The sequence below is a fragment of the Dermacentor variabilis genome, chromosome 11, assembly GCF_050947875.1.
Source record: "Dermacentor variabilis isolate Ectoservices chromosome 11, ASM5094787v1, whole genome shotgun sequence".
In the NCBI taxonomy this organism is placed as follows: Eukaryota; Metazoa; Arthropoda; class Arachnida; order Ixodida; family Ixodidae; genus Dermacentor; species Dermacentor variabilis.
In genome coordinates, this window is record NC_134578.1 from 19,027,501 (window position 1) to 19,047,318 (window position 19,818).

Below are 19,818 nucleotides of genomic sequence, written 5' to 3' on the forward strand. Positions count from 1 at the left end.
CCCGAGCAAACGGATTTAGGTGCAGCGTTGCTGTTAGCGGATTTATACAGTTAGGATAAGCGTAACATTAAGAGAAAGCGGTGGTCGCGATTAAGAGAGCAAACGGTGGTAGGTGATATCCTATATAAAGTTGAGATTAAGAGGATGTATTTATAAGTTCAACAAGAAAGAGGTACGCGTTTTATTGATGTGCTGGAGATGTTATCCTGGCTGTTCGACTTTGATGCTACTCCAGGTACTGGGTGATGATTATAATATATACAGTGGCGAACACGGAAGTTGAACAAGTCCCGCGTTGGGCAGACCAGAAAACAGGTGGACTATTAAGGTAAGATAATGCGTGCCGGAAGGGAGGGAAATGCACTCGTGGACGGCAAATAGGTGGTGTGTGACGAAATACGAAAAATTTGCCGGCATAGCATGCAGTCACGTGACACAAGGCAGACGCAAATGGAGATCCTTGGCAGAGACCTTCCTCCTGCCAGCAGATAGAAACTAAGCTCACGATGATGAGCAATGTTATTATGACAATACGTGGCAGAGCTCCGAGGCCTCAAGGGGCGAATGTATCTTTGTAAAGAAGCTAACGAACAAGCTTCAATGCTTTCGGAGTCTACTTTATGCGCAGACTGTGAAAGAAGTCCATGAAATAAGGTTTAAAGTATTCAAATAACCACACGATTACGAGCATAAGGAAGGAAGGAAGGAAAAAGTGGAGAAGGAAGGCAGGGAGGTTAACCAGTTTAGCCTAACCGGTTTGCTACCCTACACATGGGAGCGGGATGGGGGGGATGAAAGATGGGAGGAGAGAGAGAGAGAGCACATAATTTTACAATGGATGTATAGCATCACTCTCGCTGACGTTCAAGGTTTTATGTCGATGTAAAAAAAAAGAAGATAAGTCCAGACAAAGACGGGTACGTTATGTGATAAACACTTGGAAAACAAGAGAAACTTTAGGCCATACAGCCAGCCTCAAGCTTCCCTTGTTAACGCATTGCTGATCAATAATTTATATTCGACACATAGACGGAGCAACGTATACTTAGCGCGTGGTTTACGTAGCACACAGTAACGCATCGCTTGAAATCTTGTTTATAAACAAGACTTCCAGACGCATTAGCTTGGCTGTGCCTGTAACATCCATTCAGTGAGCGCGCAATTCGACCCTGAATTCATTCATGAATGTGCAACGACTCTCGTATGAGGGATGGCAGTGTAGGATACTTGGACAACTTGCAAGCGCAGTCGAAGGTTCCCGGTAGCCGTCAATGGCTGCTACATTGCCCGCATGATGCCTTCGTTCTTTGGCTGACTTCCGAACTCTTCACTCGGGCCAAAAGTACGAATGACGGCGTGATTTCAAACCTTTTTGGAGGCGGAAGATGTACAGTGTGAGTGTGACCGTGTCTTATAAGCGTGAAACACTCCAGCCAATGGCACAAGCAGCGACGTCATACGAGGACGCCAGGGTAACAGAAAGATGCGCTCACCGTGCGGCGTACTGTTAAAGATGACCCATGAGTGCATAGAATGCAAGTGCAAAAGGTTTTCCTTGGCGAGTGTAGAACGGCCCGGCTTTGAAACAGATAACTTTCGCTTGACGGTGGCACTGGTACTTTTCTACACACCTGTGCAGTGTACTGACGTAGCTTAAGCTAGTTCTTGCAGCTACAAGGTCAGAAAAACGAGAGCCGCACGTTGGCAGTCCCTTTAACCGTCGACCGCACTGTATATCTCTTTTTCACGTGAGCAATGGCATGAGTCGGGTCATTATTTCTCTTAATCGCTGTTCTCATTTTACGTTCTTTGACGCCGAGCCTACAACCCTTACACCATCGCATTTTCATTGCACCGTAGCAAGAATTTGCAAATGTTGAAACGTTACCGACACTTCCCATTTACCACCGTATCGTTTCTAAACTTTCGGGGGGACAAGTATACATGGGGTAATGTTCATTTCTTTTCAGTTATACGGACAGATATAGGAACAGGGCAAACACTTCGGCAGACTACACTGGGTCAAACTGCCTGTCCCGACGAGGGTAACGTGATTTCGCCGTCTCCCGTGCGAGTGAATTGATTTCGTAAATGAGCTCCTAATAGACGCAGTTTCTCAACGATGTTATTCTCATCTCTACGGGTGGCACCACGTTCACAAAAAAAGAAAGGTTAAATGGTCGTTCATTTCGCACTCACCTCTATTACATCCGGTAAATCAATATAGAGGTTCGCGGTTGTTATACCAGAAGTTTAATGCTTTTACCCAACCCCATCATAAGCCTCGGGGTCATGCCTGCGCAAATTAAGGAATCTTCACCATTAAGCATCTGATCATTCGCACATTATCGAAATATATTCAGTCAAAACGAAAAAAAAATACTTCGATTCGGGGCTCAAACATGTTTAAGGACGTTTTCCCCGTTTTACGGATGAACCGATGTCTTATATCCCGACGTGTCGCCGCAGGGCCTTCCAATAAAGCATACTGCACGCAACTAAGTGCAGGCGTCGATATCCCGACGCTACGTCCTGCAAGCGCTTTCCGCTTGGCCGGAGATTCACTCGCTCCGAGCAGTAATGTCCAGTCGATCCGGGCTTCTCGTACGATCGCTTTTACGTGCACGCCACCGGAGGCTATTAGAAGGTGGCTTCGCGGACGCTATCACCATCCGTCTTCCAGCCACCTTTTCCTAGTGCCGTGCGGTAATGCTTGTCGGGGGTTTGCTTTTGCCTACGCGGGTCACCACTGAGAGATCGCCCGCGGCGATGGAGAATGAAGGCATGGTTCCGTGTAGCTTCAGGGCAGTGCGTGCGACGTTTCTTTACTTTTCGTCTACGCCACCCTCTTTGAAAGTTGCGGGAAAGCCTGACATTTATCGCGAGTCACGGCGAAGTTTGCTCTCCTCGATCAACGTCCGTCGGGGCTGAGTTACAATTTGTCGTAATCGGCCATTAGCCGAGCGCGAAGCCGAAAGCGTGCCCCCTCGTGTTACGAATCCAGTTCCAAGCCGTCGTGGGTCTTTCGATTTGCTTTCGGCAAATGTTCACGTTCCTGCCTCACGCGCTCCTTCTCGTGCACGGAGACGGCGAGCTCCTGTTGGAGGACCCGTTGATGCTGGAGTTGTTCATTCGCCATCAAGCCCTCGGGGCAAACAACGCGAGACTAGAAATTTTCTTTGGAGAATTTCTTTTATTTTCTTAAGCAATTTACATTTCCGGAATTTTAAAAGAAAATGTTTATTCACATAAAAAGCGCGAATCCAACATCAATGCAGCAGTATAACAAGTACGGAGGCCTGTAGTCCTACCTCTGGACGCGCAACTCATGTTACACCAGAGAAGCTCCTTCTGTTCCCCGCACGCCGACAAGAATCTTAAAAGCAACTCTTCCTTTCCAAATTACCAGTGTATTGGCAAGGCTACTGCTTATAGGTATCTCGCCGGATATGTTCCTGACTATATACATGTAGTACAAAAAGACGGGCGCCGAATGCAAGCACAACGAAGGAAGGAAGGAAAAAGTGGACAAGGAAAGGCAGGGAGGTTAACCAGTTTAACTTAACCGGTTCGCTACCCTACACGTGGGAGCGAGATGGGAGGGGGATGAAAGATGCGGAAGAGAGAGAGAGAGGGAGCACATAGCACAGCACACACACATCATCCATTAGAGTCCATCACTCTGGAGTGGTACGTGATATCACCGTCACAGCCGCTTGTCCAATCCCCGCCTCTTTCAAAAACCGAAGTAGTCCCTTCGTCGAATGCAAGCACAAGCTGATAGGCTGACCGACAAGGTAACACGAGTAAGCGCATCTCTCTTGTACGTAAAAGTTAACATACAAAATTGGATAATAGGTATCTCTAAAGCACACCGATCTCTTAATAAAAAGAGCTAAGGGGGCACCTAAGCAATACTTATGATGCATAAATGCAAGAGCATTACTTGTCACTCACTGTGTCGCGGACTTATGTCGCCGAGTTTTGCGTCGCGGCGAAAGGTTGCCGAGTTTAGCGCTGCTGCGATATGTTTCGGAGCGTAATGTTGCTGCTTACGTGGCCGCGACAACGCAAGACCACAAATCGAGCATATTGCGATCTCTCAGCTGAGCTTTATTTGCGGAGTTCTCATTAGTGTTTCAAGCACATTGCGCTGAGTTCTTTCTCGATGACACCAATTTTCAGCACAATGACACCACTTTGCCGCGTGACGACAGTACTTTTGTGAGCGGCACCATGGTGTTGACACAACATTTCTTCTTCGGGTTCATAGGTGAACTCTGGCGGTATGTCGTAGTCGTCGCCCGAAGGTTTCCTGAAGCGTGTTGTATCTTATACCCGTGTCACACGGGCGTTTGGAAGGCCTTCCAACCGATAGTCAGTTGACTCAAAGGTCAAGTTCGAGCTGCTACACGGGCGGTTTCAAGACCGCCGAGTCAATAGTCTATCGAGCCAACGGAGCACCTTACAACTCTATCAAGATCTCGATGGCCTTTGAGCAACGGAAACGGAAACAGCGCGAACATACCCTCCCGTTCACAGTGTGCATGTACTCACGGCAAGAAATTACAAATCAAACCAAAATGCTCTAAAAATACTATATACGAATGTTGTTAATTATACAATAAAGTATTTTTGCCACTTGGTATGTGCGAACTGCACATACTCACGACAACAGCGACGTGCAGCGACGCAAACGTTGCCGCAGTTTCGCCACTCAACAACTTAAAAACTAGCGTATTTGCAAGGATGACCGTTCAACGATTTGCAAGATCTTGCGGTCCACATGGATGAGCCAGGCCAGGTTGCTGAGAGACTGCCTCAAGTTCCTGTCTGCGCTCATTTTGTGTGCTTCCTCTCGTCGTTCGTCCGGGTTGCGCTGCCCACCCATAAGAACATGTTCAATCACCAACTCGCCCAGCTTGCCGTCTTAATTCAGTTTATTTCTTCTTCAAGGGCTACTTTTCCTGTCTTTAACCAAGTCCTTCATGACCCGGCCTACTTGGCCGCGACAATAGCCGTGTGTGAGTGCCGTGCAAGGGTGGCGTCTTGGCATCTTCGCTATGGTACGTGTCCAGAAGAAGTTATGGCTCTATGCGGAATTTTCCGCCCCTCGGTTGGCAATACAAGAAGGATTTGCAAGATCTTGCGGTCCGAATAGATGAGCCAGGCCAGGTTGCTGAGAGACTGCCTCAAGTTCGTGTCTGCGCTCGTGTTGTGTGCTTCCTCTCGTCGTTCGTCCCGGTTCCGCTGCCCACCCATAGGAACATGTTCGCTCACCAACTCGTCCAGCTTGCCGTCTTAATTCAGTGGTTTCAGAGGCAGCATGCGAAGCGTACGTAGGGCAATACGAATTCATTCTACTAGCGAGAAGCGTTTAGTTCCTTATCACCGTGCAACCCAGATGCACCAAGCTGGGTTTTCTCATTATTATTTTTTCATTCCTCCGCACGGCCGGTGCTGCCGCCATCTGATGTTTTTTTTTTTTCTAGGGGGCGGGGGGTTCGGTGAACATGACGTAATTTGTGTGTCGTTTTTCCGACACGGCTTTTCTTCAACGGCTTTCTGATGGCGCCGGAGTTGCACAATGGGCCAATTAATGCTCTCGCAATAATAACGCATTATATTGATGCGAAGGCGTCAAATCGCCCACTGAAAGGAGAAGTCGGCGTCTGTCGTCTGCAGTAGCGGAACGACACGTAAACTCGCATTGCCATCGGCTGCGACGCCACGTCACAAGCTGAGCCTCAATGGAGCAGAGCGGACGAAAGGTAACACCTGCTTCAATGCTAGCGCGCCGGGTGCTGCGTGAGGGGAAAAGACATGGCCGCGACGCCACGTCAAGTCACCCTCGCTCTCGGCGCGAGCGCTCCTTGACGAAGAAGAGCCGGCAGCGCAGGCGAACGGGAGCGCCTGCTGCTGCGCCAGCAAGCGAGGTGTTGCGTGGGGGTAGAGGGCATCGCCTCGACGCTTCGCCCTATGAGCATCACCTCACCTGGTCGGTGGCGGATACGGCATTGGCACCGCAGGCTGCTGCTGCTTGCTGGTTCTGGCACCACGTGCCCCTGTGGTACATTACTCGCAGCGCAAAACTCGAAAGACAGCTCAGCACGATTCAATTGGACATTAATGCTTTCACATTCACAACTCATAAGAAGTACTTAGGTGTCCTCGGATTTTTGAACTAATCCTATGAATTACTTGATTTGTTATTTCTTTATCCATCGGTATGTGACACTGTGTGTGAAAATTCTTTGCCAATTGTCCGGAATAGTTATGTGCAGCATTGACACAAGATATGTGGAGTCCTCGAAATCGCAGCATTCGGGCATAGGACTTCTAGCACAGAAGGCCGATATTGAAGATATTGCGTCAAGGATTCATGTATAGACAGGCGGCATAGAACGCCCTTATAATTTCTTATGAATTTCTCATGAGCAAGCCAGAGTGTCGAGAGGCTTGGCGTGTTTCGATTTGGCCACTTCGACAGGCTGGACCGCTGTAATTAGTAGCGATTGTGCGTGTTCGCAAAGTCTTCTGTACTTAGGAAAGTATAGCGTGCTCTGAAAGTTAAGAAAATGAAGGCCGATAAGGCAAAATAAACAAAGCCACAAGAACACCTGAATCCTGAAGCACGACGAACAGACAAGTCCATCTACTAGTGGCTGAACGATTGCAGCGCCAGAGTTCCCTCTAGTAATTATTCTAAGAAACTCTATGGCTGAACCTCTTCAGACGGCACCCTAATTGTATACGGGTCCAACAAATCGGCGCACCACAGCACGAAAGACAACTCCTGTTGAGCGCATGGAACCACGTCCCGGCGACGCTGGCGAGATGAAGAACGCCTACAGGTGGCGTGGCAGGCGTCGTACCTTGACGGTGCACGAGATGGAACCGACGCGAAAACTGTCATTTCTAGCGCTCTGCGAAATACCAGACAGCATTAGCTCGGCGTTTACTGGCCAGACCAGTGGACACACGCACATCACGTCAGCAGGAATGTCACTGCCCTTGTGATTGGGTACAACGCACACGCCAGCTTCGGCAGCCAGAACGCTGTCCACGGCTCCGCCACCGAGCCGATGGGGTGGAGCGTCGAGGGTGCGTCTACGTCGCCTCAGCGTCACGTTGACGTCACAAAACACACACGCTCGCGTCACACACAAATTTGCTCACCCGACGGGGGTATGCTGCGCCTTCTGCTAACACTTCGCGGAACCACAAACCCGACGCTATATTGTTAGATACTGTTTCGATCGCACCGATGGTACGACCTGTTGGGAACTCGGCGCTGACGCCCGTGGTTGTACCTGGGTCGCAAGCCCCAAGGGTAGCGTTGGCCTGGCGGCCTGGGGTACAACTGGAAGCATCCGAAGGTCCCGGCAAAGCATGAGTCGACTGGTAACAACGAAACAACTTGTTTATTTTAACATCGCAAAGAGTTGGCGGTCAGGTTTGACCGAAGTAGAGAGACGGGAGAGCACTTTACTCAACAGAAGAAATCGGAGCCCTCCTTTTGGCGTCCGGGGGCAGCTGTTTTTATACTCTCGCAGTTGAGGGCAAGAAGGAACCCCTCAAAAGACGAGCACGTGAATGTACAATGGGCTAATGGTGACGCACACTGTCGTAGCGATGCCGTAGCACCATGACGAGCACGATCTCGTAGCACCCTGTCGAGCACGATCTCGTAGCACCCTGTTGTAGCGCTGCCGGTCGGGCACAATGACTGTAATGAGAGGATGATCCCTGCTTTGGCATCGCCTGTTTCGGGCACAATGACTGGAATGAGAGGATGATCCCTGCTTTGGCATCGCCTGTTTCGGGCACAATGACTGGAATGAGAGGATGATCCCTGCTTTGGCATCGCCTGTTTCGGGCACAATGACTGGAATGAGAGGATGATCCCTGCTTTGGCATCGCCTGTTTCGGGCACAATGACTGGAATGAGAGGGTGATCCTTTGCGGTCGCATCGCCGCAGTCGCGCCTGGAAACACCTGCCGATGAGTGTTGCGGCGACGACGATCGGGCCAAAATGTCTGCCGCCCCGCCGCAGTCGCGCCGGCAAAACCACGTGTCGCAGGCGAAACGCAACAGACCGCCCCGCCGGGGGAAGGAGATCCCGATGGACAGGGGACTGCATCCGCTGTCCGGAGGGATGTCGCTCGATGATGCTCATAACCGAAGTCGGGCGTCCCTCGACGTTTCTTGAGCGCAGCGCACAGAGAAGGCCTCGTTCTCTCGTTCAGGTTCGCACGGGACACTGCAAAGTGACTTCGGGAGAGTTCACATTTTTGTTCTCGTTCCCGGCAAGCGTTAGAACTACGCTGAAACTCAACCGCTCAGTCAGCAAGCACGGCACAACCCTCACTAAGCCCTGCCAGGCTCTTTCCCCTTTTTATACCACTGTCTAGTTCCTTACAGTAGTCTAGCATCACTCAGAACGCGTCCACAAATTGAAAAATTGCACTAGAAAGCATATCATCACTTTGAAACACTAAACAAAAGCAATATGTTAAAAAAAATCCTGCCTCAGGAAGAAAAACATCAGTAACAAACAATTTTGAGGCTGATTCCTACGTTAGGGGCTTCGACTTAAGCCATCGGCGTTACCGTTGAGACTCCCCTTTTTGTAACGCACCTCAAAGGAATATTGTTGTAAAGCGAGGCTCCAGCGCAGGAGGCGGCCATTTTTGGGAGAGATGGTCTGCAGCCATTGGAGAGGGCAGTGATCCGTCTCAATGATAAACCTCGAGCCGGCTAGATAGCATGACAATTTCTGAACGGCCCACACGAGACACGCACACTCTTTCTCGGTGGCGCTATACGCCTGCTCACGACTGGACAGCTTACGACTAGCATACAGGACGGGGTGTTCTACTTCTCCATTTTCCCGTTGGCACAGTACAACGCCCATGCCTCGCTCACTAGCATCGCACTGAACAATGAACCCTTTTGTATAGTCTGGCGATCGTAGCACAGGCTGGCTTGTTAGGGCACTCTTTAGGGCGCTAAAAGCTCTTTCCTTGGTCTCGTCCCAGACGACTGTTTGAGGCTCTGTCTTTCTTAGAGCATCCGTCAGGGGAGCCGCGATATCAGAGTACCTAGGGATGTACCTCTGATAGTAGCCGGCGACACCTAAGAACGACCGAATATCGGTCTTTGTGCGCGGTTGCGGAAAGTCTCGCACAGCGGCCACTTTTATTTCAGAGGGGCGGCGACGACCCTGACCAATCACGTGACCGAGGTAGACAACCTCGGCCTGTGCTAACTGGCACTTAGGAGCCTTGACTGTCAAGCCCGCTTCGCGCAGGCGGGTTAGCACTGCCCGCAAGTGTGTCATATGCTCAGACCAGGATGCGGAGAATATCGCTACGTCGTCTAGATACGGTAAAGCGAATTCTTGCTGTCCCCGCAACACTTTATCCATGAGGCTTGAAAAACAGTATGGCGCGTTCTTCAAACCAAAACTCAACACTTTAGGACGGAATGTTCCTATTGGTGAAATGAACGCCGCATACCTACTAGCCTCTTCAGTAAGTGGAACCTGCCAATAACCCCTGACAAGATCTAGGGTGGAAATAAACTGAGCGCTACTAACTTTCTCAAGGCGCTCCTCGATGTTAGGGATCGGATAAACTTGATCCTTAGTGATGGAATTAAGCCTGCGGTAGTCGACGCAAGGACGAGGTTCCTTGCCCGGTACCTCAACTAAAATCAAAGGGGAGGTATAATCACTCTCACCTGCCTCAATAACACCGAGCTGTAGCATTTTCTTTACCTCAGCCTCCATAATATCGCTCTGGCGGGGTGACACCCGATACGCCTTGGATCGTACTGGCTCTGGGGAGGTAAGTTCTATATCATGAGTAAGTACAGAAGTCCTACCAGGCCTCTCAGAGAACAGACCTTGAAACTCTTGTAATAGCTGGTGTAGTTCGGTTTTCTGCTCGGGCGACAGCGGTGCTTTACTGATAAGGTCACTAATGACTTGACCGGTGTCTTCCCTGTTCGTCACTGAGCCTAGTCTCGGAAGCTCGACCGGAAGCTCTTCAGGAACGTTTACCATCATGCACACCACTGCTTCCCTTTGTCTATAAGGTTTGAGCAGATTACAGTGGTAAACTTGCTGTGCTTTCCGCTTTCCTGGCAGACTTACCACGTAGTTAACGTCCGACAGTTTCTGAACAATTCGTGCTGGGCCCTCCCACTGCACGTCTAGTTTGTTGTTTAGCGATGTGCGCAATATCATGACCTCATCGCCAACCTCAAAACGACGGGCCCTGGCTGTCCGATCATAATAAACCTTGGCCCTCTGCTGGGCCTTTGTCATTGCTTCACCTGACAACTCCTGTGCCCTTCTTAAGCGTTCGAGGAGCTTAAGCACGTACTCCACCACGACTGGGTCGTCGCCCCTACCTTCCCACGATTCTCGAAGCATGCGAAGCGGAGATCGAAGCGAGCGACCGTACACCAGTTCAGCTGGCGAAAACCCCGTAGCCGCATGCGGCGCGGTCCTTAAAGCAAACATCACCCCAGGCAGACACAGCTCCCAGTCAGTTCGATGTTCAAAACACAACGCTCTCAACACGCGCTTCATGACGGAGTGGAGCTTCTCAACGGAATTCGACTGTGGGTGGTACACTGAGCTGTGTAGCAGCTTTACCCCACACCTTTCGAGAAAAGTTGTCGTCAAAGCGCTAGTAAACACTGTGCCCTGATCTGATTGGATTTCCGCAGGGAAACCAACTCGCGCAAATATGGACAGTAGTGCATTAACTATCTCAACTGAGCTGAGTTCTTTAAGCGGCACTGCTTCAGGGAACTTTGTCGCTGGGCAGATCATAGTCAAAATGTGTCTGTACCCCGTGGCTGTTACCGGCAGAGGTCCCACTGTATCAATAACGAGCCGTCTAAAAGGCTCCGTAATGATAGGTACCAATTTCAACGGCGCCCTTGATTTGTCCCCTGGTTTGCCCACCCGCTGACAGGTGTCACATGACCTCACGAAGTGGTCTGCGTCCCGAAAACACCCTGGCCAATAGTACTCTTGCAAGAGACGGTCCTTAGTTTTCTTAACTCCAAGGTGTCCGGACCACGAACCCCCGTGTGACAAGCGCAACAGATCCTGACGATAGCATTGAGGCACGATCAGCTGATCGAACTCCACTCCTCTGCGGTCTAGATACTTCCGGTACAGGACTCCACCTCTTTCCACAAAACGCGCAGTTTTCCTGGCGATACCTTCTTTGACATTGCAGCGCACGTTTTCCAGGCTGCCATCCTTTTTTTGCTCGGCTATCAAAGCCGTCCGGCTGACTTTTAGCAACCTATCAAGTCCGTCTGACGTAGGCGCGATGAGCAAATCAGTAGATAGCTCTTCTAACTTTCCCGCGTCGGGCGTTTCCTCTCCAGTATCTGGCGCCTTTAACGTTACAGACTCAAGTTTATTCAGTTCGGGCGTGCTCGGAATATCAGCTTGCTGCGCCTCTGACCCTTTTTCGTTGTTTGATAACGTCGGCCCCGCAACTACCGCCTTTGCAGCGAGCTCCCGAACCTTCGATCTGGTTAAGGCCTGAACACTAGCTTCACCAAACAAAAGCCCCTTCTCGCGCAGGAGGTGATCGGACCTGTTTGAAAATAGGTACGGGTACTGGGGTGGCAGCATAGATGACACTGCCGCCTCCGTCTCAAGCGCTCCGAAAGGTCCTTCAATAAGCACCTTTGCTACTGGCAGACACACGCTATGAGCTTCCACGGCTTGCTTGATCCATGCGCACTCGCCCGTGAACATATGGGGTTCTACATAAGACGGGTGAACTACATCAATCGTAGCTGCGGAATCGCGAAGCACTCGGCACTCTTTCCCGTTCACGAGGAGGTCTCGCATGTAAGGCTCGAGAAGCTTCATGTTCTCGTCAGTGCTGCCTATTGAAAAAAACACAACTTTTGGTGTTGTTTCCGGACACTGCGCCGAAAAGTGACCCGGCTTCTGGCACGTATAACAAACGCGCGCTTGCCTCATCTCGAACCGCTTTCTGCGTTCGGCTTCGGCTGCCGCCGTCTCCTTAGGTTCGGTCGCACTGCTTCCACTCGCATCCGCACTACGCGTGTTCCCCTTTGCTCTCATGGGTGTGAACTTCGGCCTCTCAAACTTCGAGCCAAATTCACCCTTTTGACCGTCCTTAGCTCCGCGAGCCCGACGCGTCACAAACTCCTCGGCTAGCTCAGCGGCTTTAGCCACCGTACAAACGTCTGGCCTATCCAAGACCCAGTATCGCACGTTCTCCGGTAACCGACTATAAAACTGTTCTAGCCCGAAGCACTGCAGAACTTTATCGTGGTCACCAAACGCTTTCTCTTCTTTGAGCCACTCCTGCATGTTCGACATAAGCCTATACGCAAACTCTGTATATGACTCACTTCTGCCTTTCTCATTTTCCCGAAACTTCCGACGGAACGCCTCCGCAGACAGCCGGTACTTTTTTAGCAGACTCGATTTTACTTTGTCGAAATCCTCTGCCTCCTCTCTATCCAAGCGAGCGACTACGTCGGCCGCCTCGCCGGGTAACAAAGTGAGCAAGCGCTGTGGCCACGTTTCCCGAGAGAACCCCTGCTTCTCGCACGTTCGCTCAAAGTTAACCAGGAACAAACCAATGTCCTCTCCAAGCTTAAACGGCCGCATTAGGTCAGTCATTTTGAACAATACGCGTTCTCCTGCACCGTGTGCCTGACTTCCATTACGAGCGCGTTCCATCTCTACCTCAAGACGCTTCATTTCCAAAGCGTGTTGACGGTCACGCTCTTGTTGCTCTCGCTCTTTCTGTTCTTTACGTTCACGCTCTTCTTTTTCTTTTGCAGTCTCCCTCTCTTCAATGGTCTCAAGGCATTCCGACAGCTCGTCATCCTCAGCCTCTAACTCAAGAATAGCCTTTAGCAGTTCTGGTTTTCTGAGTTTGTCTGAGACATCCAGACCCAACTCTCTTGCAAGCTCCAACAATTTCGGTTTGCGCAACGACTTCAAATCCATGGCTGCTCTGAATGCTGCTTTCTCTACTGCTTACTATTGTCTTGCCGCAAACTAACCCGGCAGCAACGACAACCACAATTACCAGCTCTGTTTCTAACACTAACAAAAGCCTGGCAAAGCTCAGAAGAAGAAAGTCCCGCACTCACCAAACCTCGCAGGCAGGAATTCCGCGCAGTCGTTCCGCTGCAGGCAACCAGTCGTCACACAGGGCTCGTTGCACTGCTCCCGGATCGTCGTTGAGCTGCTCAGCATACAGTCAACTGCATCTCTTCGCTGCTGGCCTCCGTTGTCGCGATCTCACCGCTGGCAGACAGTTGTTTGAAGTCGGAGGTGATCCCACCGCTGCCAACCAGATGTTTGGATCGCACCGCTGGCGCGATCGGTTGGGAACTCGGCGCTGACGCCCGTGGTTGTACCTGGGTCGCAAGCCCCAAGGGTAGCGTTGGCCTGGCGGCCTGGGGTACAACTGGAAGCATCCGAAGGTCCCGGCAAAGCATGAGTCGACTGGTAACAACGAAACAACTTGTTTATTTTAACATCGCAAAGAGTTGGCGGTCAGGTTTGACCGAAGTAGAGAGACGGGAGAGCACTTTACTCAACAGAAGAAATCGGAGCCCTCCTTTTGGCGTCCGGGGGCAGCTGTTTTTATACTCTCGCAGTTGAGGGCAAGAAGGAACCCCTCAAAAGACGAGCACGTGAATGTACAATGGGCTAATGGTGACGCACACTGTCGTAGCGATGCCGTAGCACCATGACGAGCACGATCTCGTAGCACCCTGTCGAGCACGATCTCGTAGCACCCTGTTGTAGCGCTGCCGGTCGGGCACAATGACTGTAATGAGAGGATGATCCCTGCTTTGGCATCGCCTGTTTCGGGCACAATGACTGGAATGAGAGGATGATCCCTGCTTTGGCATCGCCTGTTTCGGGTACAATGACTGGAATGAGAGGATGATCCCTGCTTTGGCATCGCCTGTTTCGGGCACAATGACTGGAATGAGAGGATGATCCCTGCTTTGGCATCGCCTGTTTCGGGCACAATGACTGGAATGAGAGGATGATCCCTGCTTTGGCATCGCCTGTTTCGGGCACAATGACTGGAATGAGAGGGTGATCCTTTGCGGTCGCATCGCCGCAGTCGCGCCTGGAAACACCTGCCGATGAGTGTTGCGGCGACGACGATCGGGCCAAAATGTCTGCCGCCCCGCCGCAGTCGCGCCGGCAAAACCACGTGTCGCAGGCGAAACGCAACAATACGTGCAAAAGGTTTGGCATAACATTGATTCCCGCAGTGCCTCAGATCTACGTATTTCTTTCTTTCTTTTCTTTCTGTCGGGCCAAACCTCTTCGCATCGTCTTAGCTAGGGCAAACGCTGCTTCGGCCGCAACTCAATATAAGGCGTCCCGGAGAGAAAACTGGTTGAGCCAACAAACCAAAGGAGCCCGGTCGGAAGTCAAGCCGCAGCAGTGGTTCGAAAACCAAGATCGGCAAGCAGACGGCAAACTCCTTAAGCAAACAGAGAAGGGAGAGCGTCGAAGCACAACGCTGGGCGCATCTTCGTGAGAGATGCGACGGCGATTAAGGCGCTAGAGCGCCGCGCCGCAAAACACCGCGGGCGTGAAGTGAACCACCCCCTCCGCGCGCGTCACGTGGGCGGCAAAAGCTCGCGCGATCGAGCCCAGAGGATAAATGAAGCCCTCTTGCTCAGAGCAGAAGCAGGAGAGCCGCGCTAACGGGTTCGCAAGCATACGCGTAAGGCCTCAACCGTATGCACTATGTAAACACACCCCTTCCTGTACAGTGCGGTGCCGCTCGGGCTGAGGCGGCCCTTGGAAGGGGGTAAGATTCGCCCGGATGAAGATGAACAGAGCGTAAGATAGCGCGTGGTGTAGTATGCTATGGCTTCATGGTCCGAACAACTCCGTGCAGTAGGACCGAAGTTGTAGGACTCCCAAGAATACACTGTGGGGATAATTGGCTCATGTGATGACTAAAGGAACGCAACCGCAGTAGCGGCAAAACTGATATATCCGGTAATCTTGCCTTACAATGTCGGTGAGTGTGATTCCACACATTCCTTTCATAAATAGTTGGTGCATGAGCATCCGGATAAGTTAACAAAAGGGATAGTAGAAGCTTTCGAAGTTCGACGGCGTACTGCACGGCGTAGTACGGCGTACAAGCCATTACTGCATTGTTTTTTGCCTGCCTCTTCATGCTGGTCCTCTTGTTCCGAGAAACAGAGAGAAGGCGACGGTGTTACGAGATGTATTGGGCTTATTTGCTTCTCGTCGAGTTTACAAGGAAAGTTGTGAGGAGTTGAATGCGGAAAGGCCCGTGCGTTAGGTGGCGGTGTAGGATAGAGAAGCGCCCTGGCCAACAAAATTGATTAGCAGCCCTTCAGTGATCTGCGTCTATCGTAGCCGCAAAATTGCTTTGAAAATGCTAAACCCAATCAGTCAATCAAAAATGGCAGCTAACTGCTACAACAAAAGCCACCTGACTGCATGGTATGCGTTTGAGGCACACCGGCTTCGTAGTTAACGCAGCACCACTTCCCGTATAAGCATACGAAAACTGGGCCAGCAGACGCCAAGAAAGTTGACACCACGTCTGCTACTGACAAAGTCATGCCGCTGGGGCATGACTCCGTCCTTTTAACCGTGTCGTCTGCTGCATGCTGTTCGTCTTTCGCCGCAAAACTACGCTGAACAAACACGCTACGCTAACGCGGCATCGCTTTCTCCAGTACCGCACGTATACTACACTTCGGTACACTTCGCATGGCTTTTGGAACGCTGCACGGTAATTTAGTAAGACCCGGTATAGCTCTCGGCGCGAATCGTGCCCGCTTTCGCACGCTTCGGCCGAACAGCGCACTAGAGCGAGCGAACCTAGCACCCGCTTTCCCAGCGTGGCTTTCGTGGGTGCCTCCGGTGGGCGTTAATTGGAAGGTGCCCGCCGAAGGAGATCACGCGGGAGGATAAGGTTCCCCGGGAGCCGGCCGCTTGAGGCGATGATGACGACGAGACAAGACAAGCCAAGTCGACGGGCTCCCTTGTAGAGAGAAGAAGCTAGAGCGTGCGAGTTTCCATGGGATCTATATGCCCGATCCTGGACCGGATGTTTTAAGTAGGCCGGTTCTTACTAGCTGTATCCTTTCGTTTTGGGGCGTTCTCTTTATTATCGTTTTATGATTTGCTGACAGTCATGACTTATCATCATCACCAACATCAGTTACCTGCCGACGGAGACGTTATGACTTTCCTACAGAACTCAAACTACGTCCTGTCCTGCTGCGCCAACCGAACTCAACCCTTGCCTACAAATTTCCTGATCATATTTGTGACTGGCTGCGTGACATTTGGCGACACAGTGCAGTTTGCGACGTTGTATGTTTGTGCGTGACACTGGCACTGCGTGCGATTATGTAGGGCCTTAAAAGACTGTGTCACGGTGTCTACACCGATAGGCATATCGACATATGTCTAAAGATATATATTGTTCATTCTTTTTCTGCTATCTTTCGACCCCATTTTCCACTTCCTCAATAGAGGGTTGCCAGCCGGAGATACACTACATGACTGTAGATACCCTCTACACTAAGATTAACCTGCCTGTCTTATCTTTCACTTTACCTCCCTCACCTAGTGTCAACGGTCATCTCTTTGTAATAATCTGCTACCTTCTACCACGCTTCCCAAAATGTCTCAATGAAGAAAGGAATTAAGTTCAAAGTGTCCCAAACGCTACAGATGATTAGAACAAAGTCAGAATTGAGAAAAACTGACGCTTATCACTGTTTTAAAACGAAGGTGACACATAACGTGTAACTATAAAGAAGCGAACGACGCTGCTCTTAGACTGGAGACAGGCCAACGAGTTTTCCGTTATCGCGCACTTCACTACTTCATTCATTTTCATTCGTACTATTTTATTTGACTATGACCAAAATAAAGAATATGACAGAACTGTTAGGCCAAGGCTAATTGTGGAAGCCCATAACCATACACAATTCGCAGCACACGGCACAAATTATAATCATCGAGCTGGAATTATAGTGATTATTCGACTATTGACTATAGTAAGCAAAAAAACCCTAAAGCAGACAATCAAATTAGTCTCCATGCTCCTGCGAATATTTTGTCTTGTTTAAGTACAACATACAATGCCCCTCCTCACCAGACAAAAACGTTACATTCACTACTTATTCACAGCATTGACTGACTATACACTGGCCTCCAAGAAAGCTCATTAGAGCAACGAGTAAGTGCTTTTTCAGGAATAGATGCCAGCGACAGACCCAAGGGCTATCGTTCACCTTATGGCTACTCTTTCACGAGCTTGCGTTGCCAAAGCTTCAGAGGACGCCGTCATCAGAAAACATCAATATTGAAGTAGCAATGGTCGCACATTCCGTTCGCGAACCCGGTAGCATACCAGCACCGCCCTACAAGGTTGCCTCGACGTTGGAAAACAGTAGCTATAAATGTTTCAAGATGGTATGCATCATTACGGCGGAAGTCTCGTTGCAGGGCATCATGGTCAAAAGCAACTTCAGCCGTAAAAGACGCACAGCTTCGTGAAGTGGCCACGCAAGGTCATCAAACTGATCATTCCATATATTGACTCTCCAGCTCGTAAAGAAGGCCGTAAAGTTTAAGTGAAAGCCGCACAAACTTTGATATATAGAGCATACGGCGCGCCCAAACGACCCACTTTTACTGTAACTGATACCAGGCATTACGTCGGTGAAACTGGAAGCAAGAAACTTAATAAACAGAAACGGTAGCATGCCCACCACCGCCTCCCATATTGATGCCCCACTCGTAAGAAAGGTTGTAAAGTGTAGATGAAAGGGGCTGAACAAGCTTTGATGGCTCGTACTGCGTGTTCGCAGTCGGCCACGTTTACTTCAATTGATTCCAAGCTTGGTGCCCGCAAAACTGAATCCGAAACCGACTAAGTAGCTTCAGTTAACACAACCAAAGTCTTAGTATAACCACCCGTAACAGGAAAACTTTAGCGTCTCGCCGTAAAGCGTCATTATCATACATTCTTTCACACCTTCCCGGCAGGTAACCACTCCGCTCGACCAGCTCGGCGCATCCACGGCTGTAGTCACCTCGAACGCTGCGTCCCTTCAACATGGCAACATAACAACATTCCAGCACTTGTTTCCACTGCTCACAGACGAAAACTGAAAATCGAACTGAGAATCGAACCCGGCACCTCATGCTAAGGAGCAGAAAGTTACAACCACTAAGACAACGCCAGTGGGTGAAGATACAAAGAAACGTCGTCGTTTTCAGACAGACTTTCAACGTGTAACTATCAACGCACTTCGGGGAGCGTATACAAAGAGAATATCGCTCGCGGCAGCAGTGCTACGACAGCTAGCTTAACGTCTGCCGGCGACACATGGCCGAAAGAGCGAGCCGCGTAAGCAGCAGAGCACTGTAGCTTTTTTCCACATAAGCTTCCTAAGCCTTATTAGAGCCTCTCGCGAAGCCAGAGCCGCCGTCGGCCTATATTTTGGAGTTCCGAGAAAGTCGTGTCCCCGGGCACGACGTCAACTGCCTCACACTGACGAACCCGGCTTATAGTTCCGCAAAAACGGTTGACGTGGCAAACGTAACCCGCTAAAGATAAAGGGACAAGTGCGATCCAAAGCGACCAAACACGCCAGTGGTTTTCTCGTCAGTTTTCTAGCGTTTCGTGGACGCTTAGTTTTGTCGCACTCTAGGAACTAGGGATTATTTTGGGACTGTCACGTCACCTATACGTGAATCTAGCGTAGCCTCTTCTATTGAGACGAACATAAGCTATAATAAGTTCTCCTTGACTCGGTAAGACTATCATCATCGCCGTCCATCATTGTGTTCAGACTATATTAGGACCACTGCAGGTGAAGCTTCTCCCAACAAACTCCTATCACCCCTGTCTTGATACAGCTGACTCAGTTTTATGCCTACAACTTTGGTAAATTCAAAAAAATAAGTACCTAGTTATCTGCTTTACCTAGTTATCTGCAAGACCAGACTGTTTCGCACCAAAAAGGAAGTGAGGCGTGCAGACAGGGCACAAGAGTAGAGAAGGGGACAACACGAAAAAAGAAGTGAGGCGTGCAGACAGGACACAAGAGTAGAGAAGTGGACAACACGAACGCGTTCGTGTTGTCCCCTTCTCTACTCTTGTGTCCTGTCTGCACGCCTCACTTCTTTTTTTGCATAATGAATCCTTACCAACTCGCTCAGCTTCCTGTCGTTGTATGTTTCGCACCAATGCACGCTGTAACTCTAATATACCGCCGGTTATCTGCTCTGCTTAAAACGTGACCTGACAAACTCTAATTCTTTCTCTTCGTTTCAACTACAATATCAACTCGCCCCGTTTGCTTTCTAATGTAAACCGCCATCTTTTTGTCTTTTAAACGTACCGCTCTTATCGCGATAGCAGGATTGATAAGCCAGAAAGGACGCGAGCACCAAAGACAGGTGGCGACGCCGCCGGGAAGTTCTCGCAACAGCTTGCCGTGACGTCATTAATTATTGCGGAGTCTCCTCGGGCCAAGGTCATTCTCTTTGTCGGTGACATCGTATTCTAAAAGAGCCATAGACTGAACTTAGCAAGTTTCGAAAACTCCCTTAGTGAGTCACAATATGCTATATACGAAAAAAGCTACCGTGAAATTCGTGACGTCACATTGACGTACGGCGGCGGGGACTCCACGTCATGTTCAAGTTTTCAGAACTCTGACAGTTTCCTTTTCCAAAAATTTAGGCG